Below are 9,814 nucleotides of genomic sequence, written 5' to 3' on the forward strand. Positions count from 1 at the left end.
TTCTCATTTGCCAAATTCTATACTGGTTATCCTTGAAGAGATTATGTCATGCAAATTTCTTTAAAATATGTTATTATCCCTATTGGAACTCATGAGAGTTAATGTGACTTTTCCTCAAATCCCACTTTTAGTAAATGCTAGAGTGATATTTTACCCTGAGTCTTAAACACTCTCGTCCAGGTAGAGAAATTTATAGAATAGATATTAGAAGCCTTTGAAATAGTTCAAACATGTAAATGACATAACAGAAGCAGTGTTTTAAGTTGATTATTATGATAAGCTGACACAAGAAAAATAGGAGGAATAATCTGAGGAAAGTGTTAAGAAGAGTCAGATGGCAGAAATCAGATATACATGCCTGTTTGAACAAAATAAAGTGTCGTCTAATAAACATCTGAATTAAGAGAATAATAGTAGGGCTGGAAAAGAGGGAATGGTAGTGAGAGATGTATGCACTGATTGAATGTAGAAGGCAAGATATATAAAGAAGAAGGAGCCTGACCAGGGTGATTGTTCCTAAGAGCCTCCATCCCTTCACCCCACATTCCAAGGGGATCCATCCTGTGCAAGTACCACATCTATTCACATCAGTTTAAAGCTGTAGAACAAAGTTAAGTGACATGTTTTGGGAGGAAACAAAGATATGTCTGTCGAGAGGGCAGGAATAGAGCATGTGTCTGTAAAGGAAGAAAAAGCAGTGATACTTTGTCCCCATTTGTTACAAGCTCAATACCATTTACACCTCAAGCATTTTCTGGCTGGAAGATAAGTCATCATCAAAAGCACAAGAGTTGAAATGGGTAGAACAAAGTTGGAGCAGCTGGAAATAGAATATTGTTTAAAGACAAAGGTTGTGACTTGCAAACTGAGTGCCAGAAAATGAAAGCATCACTTTATATGGTTGTCTTGACTTTCCCTCCCTCTGGATCTCCTTTTCTTCCTCTAAATTATTCATTTACTTTCTTCTTCCTCAGTTACTGAATTTTCCTCATATCATAGTAGACTAAAAATCAACATTTATTCTAGCAGATATTTTACTATAAATTGTGAAAAATATGATGGGAGAACTTTGGCTCTCTGGTCCAACAAGTAAGCAACTTAGAAGTTATCACTCCCATCCTCACAAAAAGAAAAAAGCTGCAAGTACTGAAAATGAACAACTCTTCTTAGATTAATGAGAATTGAGGTCATAGGGAAAATGGATACCTTTAATATTGAATAAACAGAAGATGGATACACAGAATCACAGCTTAACAGAACAGACACCCGGGAGCAGGAACAACCACTAGAGCCAGTACCAGGGTAAGAAATTTTACACTATAATTTACAAGTGTCTGAATAGTAAGTATGGACAAACTTGAGAGGTTAAAGAACCCTGGGGTTGGGCAATAATGTTAGAGAAGCTCTTCATACCTTCATATGTTTTACAATCAGGAGCTCTATCAGGTTCTCACTCTAAGGTTCCAATTAAAATTCTCTCATACTTTTGGCAAATGGAAGGGAGAAGTAGCTATTTGGAAATATTCACAGATCATTTTGTTCTTTTCAACAAGGCCTGCACTCAAGGGAGACTATTGTACCAGAGTCTGAACAACTGGGGCTATTCCAGAGCCTAAGCAGTCTAGGGGAATGGAATTACACAATTCTAGAACTCCTAGCATTCTATCAAACCTAAGAAGCACTTGCAAAATCCACAGTACAGACACAGAGGCTCACTGCAATAGTAAAACCTAATCATAGTACTAAAAAATTATTCTCCTTCCCCACACATTATAAGCACATCAATAGGGCTCCTCTGTGACAATAAGGAAATACAACTGAAAGAAATGCATATCTTATACCTTATTTAATAAAAATCTGTAGAACAACAACAAAAACTAAAACAATAGGGGGATTAGAAAAAAGGACACCAGACAATATTATAGCATTTGTCACAAATAGCTCCAGCAAACAGTAAATAAAGTCTAACTTCTGGCAAGATAAACATAGAACCACATACTAAAGGTCAGTTTACCTCAATTCCTTTTACCCAGTCTGTGGTATCCAACTTTCACAACAACAAAAACTTATAAGGCATACAAAAACACATGTACACACAAAGAGTTTAAATAGACAGAGAAATAATCTAAAACAGACTAAGATATAGCAGAGATTTTGTAATTAACAGACTTGGAATTTAAAACAACTACCTTTAATATGCTAAGCACTGTAAAGGAAAAAGTAGACAATGTGCAAGAAAGAGTGGGTAATGTAAACTGAGAGATGGACATGCTATGAAAGGATCTAAATGAAATACTATAAATTGAAAGGGCTTACAGAAATCAAGAACTGCATTGATCAATAGACTGGATAGCACTGAATAAATTATCGTGCTTGAAAACATCTCAACAAAAACTTCTAACGCAGAAATGCAAAGATAAAATATGAAAAAGACAAACTATACTAGAACTGTGGGACAATTACAAATGGTGTAAAACATAGGTAACGGGAATACCAAAAAAGAGAAGAAAGAGGAGGGAAACAAAAAGAAGAAATAGTTGAAATACCAAATACTGAGAATTTTACAAAATAAATGATGAATATCTAGGAAGCCCAGAGAACAACAATAACAAAAATCCTATCTATAGAAGAGCAAGAATAAGAATTGCATTGAAATTCTCACCAGAATCCATGCAAGCAGAAAGGGAGTAAAATGAAATATGTAAACTATTTTTAAATAAAAATACTTATCTAGAATTCTGTTTCCAATAAAATTATTCTTCAAAAGTGAAAGAGAAGTAGACTTTATCAGACAAACAAAAATTGAGGGAACTTGTTACCAGTAGACCTGCCATGCAAGAAACATTAAATAATCTTAAAAAGAAAAAGATAGAAATCAGAAACTCAAATCTACATAGAGAAAAAAAGATGGTATAAGTAAGAAATAAAGATAAATATACCTTTTATTTTTCTATTCTTAAATGATCTAGTTGATACAAGTTTGTTAAAAAAATAACAGCAACAAAGTATGCAGTGATTATAATATGTAAAAGGACTGACACAAATGTTATGAGAGAGGAGGAAGAAATTGGGACAACTCTGCTATAAGATATTTGCATTACCGATAAAGGGATACAATGTTATTTGAAAATGAACTTGGTTTAGTTGTAAATTCACATTGCAAACTCTGAGAACATCAATTAAAAATAGTTTTTTTTTAAAATATAATGATATGCTAAGAGAGCAGAAAAAGTAAAATCATTTAAAATGGTCAATTAAAATTAGAGAAACTGTGTTTTGACATTCCTTTCAACAAAATAAAGGCTTACCCAAAACAATTAAAAAAAATACAATAGGCATGTAAACTACAAGAAGAAATAAAATTAACTCTATTCACAGACAACATGATATATGTAGAACTCATAACATTTATATTAAAACTAGGGGCCCAGTGCACGAATTCGTGCACCTTGAAAAGAACTGTGGGATGCAAGGCTGTGGTGGGCACAAGGGCAGGTATCGGCCCATCCTCTGTGTCCCTGCCTGGCCCCTCCCACTGCAGCCCCTGGTCCCCTGTCTTCCAGCAGCCCCACTCCCACCACCGTTCCCACACCCTGAAGGTGCCAGCCCCTCTCACACCCGCTGACAGCACAAAGTAATTGGGGCCGGTGCCGTCAGTGGGTGTGAGCAGTGGCTGCTGCCCCAATCGCCCCTCAAGAGCAGGGGGAGGTGGAGAAACCCTCAGGGGCAATCGGAGCTGGCAGTTGCTGCTCGCACCTGCTGATGGCACCAAGTGATTGACGCCAGCACCAGGTGCCAGCAGCGGGTGTGAGTGGAGGCTCCGGTGCTGGCAGTGGGTCCAAGTGGGGCTGGTGGTGGCAGCAGGTGTGAGCACCGGGCAGGACTGCGGTGCACAGGAGCAAAGAATCTCCAGTAACCACCAGAGGCTCGCTCCTATGACAGCGACCTGTGCCCCACCTTGGTCTGGCGTCCCTGCTCACCTGCTCCACCATCCAGCTGCAGCCAATGCCCTCCATGTTCTGTGCTCTGCTGCCTGCTGCTGACGCCCGCCATGGTCCACATGCACCCCCTGATGGTCAGTGCACATGATAGCAACCAGTTGTTTGGTTGTTCAGTTGTTCCCCCATTCCCCCTATTTGCATATTAGGGTTTTATATATGTAGATTTATCAAAGTTTTAAGAAAAGAATTTAACACATAAAAATCAGTTATGTTTTTAAAAATAAATAATGAACAATCTCAAAAGGAAATTGAGAAAACAATTTCATGACAAATGTACTTAAAAGAATAAACTACCTAGAAATAAACTTTATGGAGGCAAAAGACTTGTGCAGTGAAAACTACAAAATATTGCTGAAACAGATTTAAAGACACAACCATGAGTGAAAGGACATCCATGTTCATTGACTAGAAGATTTAATATTGGTAGAGTCTAAATACTACCTAAAATGACCTACAAATTGTAGTGAAATATTTTTTCCAAATCACAAAACTAATTTTTGAAAATATTAAATCCATCATAAAATGTATATGGGAATCTCAGTGAATTCTGAGTAGTGAAGACAATAATGAAAAAGAAGAACAAAGTTGGAAGACTGATGCTTCTTTATTTCAAAATTTACTTCAAAACTGCAGTAATCAAAACAGTATGAACCAAAATGGCAGTATAGAAGTTTTGTATCTATTCCTCACACATAAAATTAATTTTGAGAACCACGCACAAATGAGAGTGTGTTTGTGGAAGTCCAGGAGGAACCCAGTGGAGAAGTACCAGCACACCACTGGAGCAAAATAAAAATCAGAAATTGTACTCATTAAAGATATTAAGAGGAACAGATTCACATTACCTATGTTACCTCTCCTACAAAGCAGTACAGTGCAGTGCCAAGAAAGACTTTTTGGGTTCATGCTTTCTCCCATAGGAAAAAGCAAGAGAATGGGATAAGTGCTTGTCTTCCTCAGCTGTGAAAAAAGTTGTCAAGGAGGCTTATTTCTTTCTTACTCCTTCCAGAATATTGATTCATAAACTGGATGAATGCCGTGCAGTGAGCAGCAGGAAGAATAGCTGCCAGGGCTCAGAATGAAAGGAGTAAAAGTGATGTGATCCTAATAATCACTTTTCAGACTATATCAGGAAGCATGCCCATAAGATGCTGGGGACACCTCACCTACAGATTCCCCCAACTGGCCAAAGGGCACACACTATGTGCTGTGCTCTTTACCCACACAATTCTACACCACATAGTCAGCTCCTTGTATATACCCCAAATAGCAGTGAGAGTCAGTTTTTGCTGATGGCTACAAAGCATGTTTGAAAAGCCTATCCAACTCTGCAGCATTGGGAGAAAGCACAGAAAATTAAGCATTCAACACTGCTCTAGGGGAATAAAATGGAAGGTGTCCACACACAACCTGGCTTTGAAGGATACAGAAAGACAATTTTAAGAATCACACTCAAGAGGAAACAAAAAGTGTGGAGCAAGTGTATCCATTGAAAAGGTCTGAGAAAGCTGCAGAATCACTAAACAGACTGAATTAAGGAATTACCCTCCTGAACCCAGTCTATAAAGACTAGAGGAGGTGACTGCTCTTTTAAATGCAAATACAGTGACACAAGACTTCAATAAACATGAAAAGTCAAGGAACATAACCCCACCAAAGGAATATGGTAATTTTCCAGTAACAGACAACAAAAAATATAGATCTGCGATTTGCTCAATAAATAATTCAAAATAGCTATTGTAAGAAAGCTCAGTGAACAAACAATTGAAGGTAATATGGAAAACAAGAAAGGAGAAAAAGGATTTAACAAAGAAATAAAATCATAAAAGAAACACATAAGGCCTGTCCAGTGTGACTCAGCTGGTTGGGCATCACCTTGTGCACCAAAAGGTTGCTGGTTTGATCCTGGTCAGGGCATATGCCAGGGTTGTAGGCTTGATCCCCAGTGGGGGGCATGCAGGAAGCAGCCAACTGATGTTTCTCTCTCACATTAGCATTTCTCTCTCTCCCTCTCCCTTCCTCTTCCTAAAAGTCAATAAAATATTTTAAAAAAACACATAGAAATTCTCTGAAGCTGAAGAATACAATTAATGAAATGAAAAAAATACAATAGAGAGCAACAATAGTAACTAGTACAAGCAGAAGGATATTATCTGTGAAGTTGAAGATAGAATCTTTGAAATTATCCAGTCAAAAGGGAACAAAAAGGAAAGAATAAAAAAGTGTAAAGAAATACTACATAAATTATGAGATACCATTAAGAGGAAAAACTGTGCATTGTTGTGGTCCCAAAAGAAAAAGAGAGGGATAAAATGACAGACAACTTATGTAAAACATACTGCTTGTTACTTCAAAATTCTAGCAAGAGATTTGGATATTCAACTTTATTATTCTCACCCAAAAAGATATTCACCAGACCACACCAAGACACATTATAATTACATTTTTTCAAGCTAAAGAGATAATCTTAAAAGCAGCAATAGAAAAACAACTATTTACATACAAAGGAATGCCAATAAGACTATCAGCTGACTTTTCAACAGAAACTTTGCAGGCCCAGAAAGGAGTGGCATGATATATTCAACATAATGAAAGGGGAAAACTTACAACCAAGAACATTCTATTCAGAAAGGTTATCATTCAGAATTGAAGGAGAGATGATTTTCCTTTAGAAAGCTAAAGGAATTCATTACCATTGAGCCAGCATTACAATAAACGTTAAAGGGGATACTTTAAGTTGAAAAGAAAGGCCAAACTGAAAATAAGAAAATATATGAAAGAGAAAAAAAACTCACAAGTAAAGGCAAACATGTAAGAAAGATAATAGGCCAACCATTTACAAGTCTAATATGAAAACAATTAAAATGGCAATAAGTACATACCTATCAATAATTACTTTAAATGTAAGTTGACTAAGTGTACCATTAGAAAACATAGGTGATGATGGATAAAAAAAACAAGTCCCTTGTGTATGCTGCTTATGAGACTCCAGAAAGAGACATACACATAGACTAAAAGTTAAGGAATGGAAAAGATATTTCATGAAAATGGAAACAAACCAAAAAAGAATCTGGGATAGAAATACTTAGATAAGACAAAATAGATTTTAAAACAAAGGCTAGAACAAGAGACATAGAAGGACCCAACAATTCCAGTTCTGGGCATTTAGATAAAGAAAATGAAACACTAATTCAAAAAGGTATATGCATCCCTATATTTACTGCAGCATTATCTACATTAGCCAAGATATGGAAGCAACTTGGGAGTTCATCAATAGATGAATGAATAAAGAAGTGGAGATTAGATATAGATATAGATATAGATATAGATATAGATATATGCTCAGTCATGTAAAAGAATAAAATATTGCCATTTGTGACAACATGGATAGACCTAGAGGATATTATGCTAAGTGAAATAAGTTAGAGAAAGACAAATACTTTTATCATTTCACTTATGTGTGAAAACTAAAACACTAAACAAATTACCAAAAAGGTACAGAAAAACTGATAGTTGCCAGAGGATTGAGTGGTGGGGGCATGGGAAAAAAGGTGAAGGGGATTAAGAGGTACAAACTTATTACATAAATAAGTCAGGGGGATATAAAATACAGCTCAGGGAATACAGTCAGTAATATCACAATAATTTTGTATGGTGACAGATAGATAGTGAACTTTTTGTGGTGATCACTTTGTAAGGTATATAAATGTGAAATCTCACTACATTATACACCTGAAACTAATACTTTATGTCACTATACTTTAATTTAAAAAAAAATCTTTATGCCCAGCTGGTTTGGCTTAGTGTTTGAGTGTTGACCTATGAAACAGGAGGTTATGATTAGATTCTGGTCAGGGCACATGCCCAGGCTGTGGTTTGGTCCCCAGTGGGGGGCATGTAGGAGGCAGCCGATTAATGATTCTATTTCACCATTGATTTTTCTATCTCTCTCTCCGTCTCCCTTCCTCTCTCTGAAATATATAAAAAAGAGCTCTACATTCTGGAATAAATATTAGACTTAAAAATATATTCTCCAAGACTCATTATAATGACACTGCCTAAAAGTAAAGACAAAGATTTTTTTTTTAATCTCAAATATAAGAGAACCCCCATAAAGCTCTGAGTGGAATTCTCAGTGAAATATTTACAGCCCAGGAGAGAGTAGAACAATGTATTCAAAAGCCTGAAAACACAAACAAACAATTAAAAAATAAAACACAAAGTGCCAAACAGGAATATTTTACCCAGCAATTTGACTATCAGAAATGGAGAGGAGCAAGCAAGGTGGCCTCCATTCAGGGGGCTGTGCAGCAGCAATGGGCCTGATCTAGAGCTTGGAGTGGCCAGGGTTCTTCTCCCTGTGCTGGCCTCTGTCACCTGAAGACCTGCACATGGCCAGGCAAACAGCAGAGCACTGGACCTTTCCAGCCCAGCACATTTCAGCTGCCTCCAAAAGCAGTCATCATAGACAAGTGCCACCCCACCCCCCAACCCCCGCACCAGGAAACCAGGTTCTTGAGTCTTGAATTTATTCCTCCAAGAAGAAGAACAAACTCTGATATTTTCAACATAAAAAAAGATGTGCTAGAAAGAAGAAAAGTACTCCGCATTCTAGAGTTCTATGTTGGAAGCATTCTTTGTGTTACTACTGTCCACTGATAAGCCAATGAAAAAACAGGCCAGTTTCTGGGGATTAACATCCAGAGATCAGGAACAGGACTTGGAGCTACTTTTATTCTTAGAAATATTACTAAAGGACAAAGTGTTGAGATTTGCTTTGAACTTTAAATACTAAAATCCAGGAAATTCAAGTGGTCAAATTACAGAAATGGCTGGAAGATGGCTTACTATACTTACAAGATGCCATTCATGAACACGGCACTTTTGATATTTATATGAAGCCAATAGTACAAAAATATAGCCAGTAAGTTCCTGTTAATCAGCTGGAAAGTAAAAATGAAGCCCAAGCTAAAACCATGTCCAAACTCTGGGAATGTCCAAAATTTAAAATTAAAGGAATCAAATTTTATCATTACTTAACTGAAGAACAAATGAAAGAAGCTCAGAAGTGGAGTCAACCTTGGCTTGAGTTTGAATATGATACTTTAAAAATTAAAGCTGCAATATGGGATGAAATTGAAACATTGAAAAAGTCCTGATCTGCAAGTAAATTAAGCTACTTACAGAGGACATACTGACTCTCAGATTATTTTTTAGAGACCCATTTAATTTCATATATAAGAACATAGTCATTAAATCAGCTAAGCATTCATTATTTTATGAGTGCTGTTTTAAAAAATAAAATTGGCATATTAGTTTATTACTTTAAAAGGGGAAAAAAGAAATGAAGGAGAAAAACTTTCTTAGACCCCCCTTCCCCACAAAAACTGTTGAGAGAGTTCATCACCAAAAGACACAACTTAAAAGAAATGGTTAAAGGAGCTCTTTAGACTTAAATGAAAGGGTTCTTATTAGAAACATGAAAATATAAAAAACATTGGTGATGGTAAGTATATAGTTAAATTGAAGTTAAACTAATCCTATATAATAAAAGGCTAACATGTAAATAGACCGAACTGTGGAACAACTGGAACAACCGGAACAACCAAACAACCAAACAACTGAACAACTGAACAACCAGTCACTATGACATGTGCTGACCACCAGAGAGCGTGTACGGAACATGATGGGCATTGGTCATGGCAGGATGGTGGAGCAGGTGAGCAAGGACGCCAGACCAAGGCAGGGCACTGGTTGCTGTCATAGGGGCTAACCTCTGGTGGTTACTAAAAATTATTTGTTCCCACACGCTG

The 9,814-nt window shown here is 36.7% G+C and overlaps 1 pseudogene across 1 annotated transcript in view; it reads left to right on the forward strand.

The window, feature by feature from the left end:
• Nucleotides 1-9,160, forward strand: part of LOC308240100 (large ribosomal subunit protein bL19m-like) — a 33,131-nt pseudogene extending 23,971 nt beyond the window's left edge. The window contains exon 2 of the transcript in view: nt 8,385-9,160. The product of the transcript in view is annotated as a large ribosomal subunit protein bL19m-like (transcript). The remainder of the gene's footprint in view (nt 1-8,384) is intronic.
• Nucleotides 9,161-9,814: the final 654 nt, after the last annotated feature.

Source organism: Plecotus auritus (assembly GCF_963455305.1).
Source record: "Plecotus auritus genome assembly, chromosome: X".
Lineage (NCBI taxonomy): Eukaryota > Metazoa > Chordata > Mammalia > Chiroptera > Vespertilionidae > Plecotus > Plecotus auritus.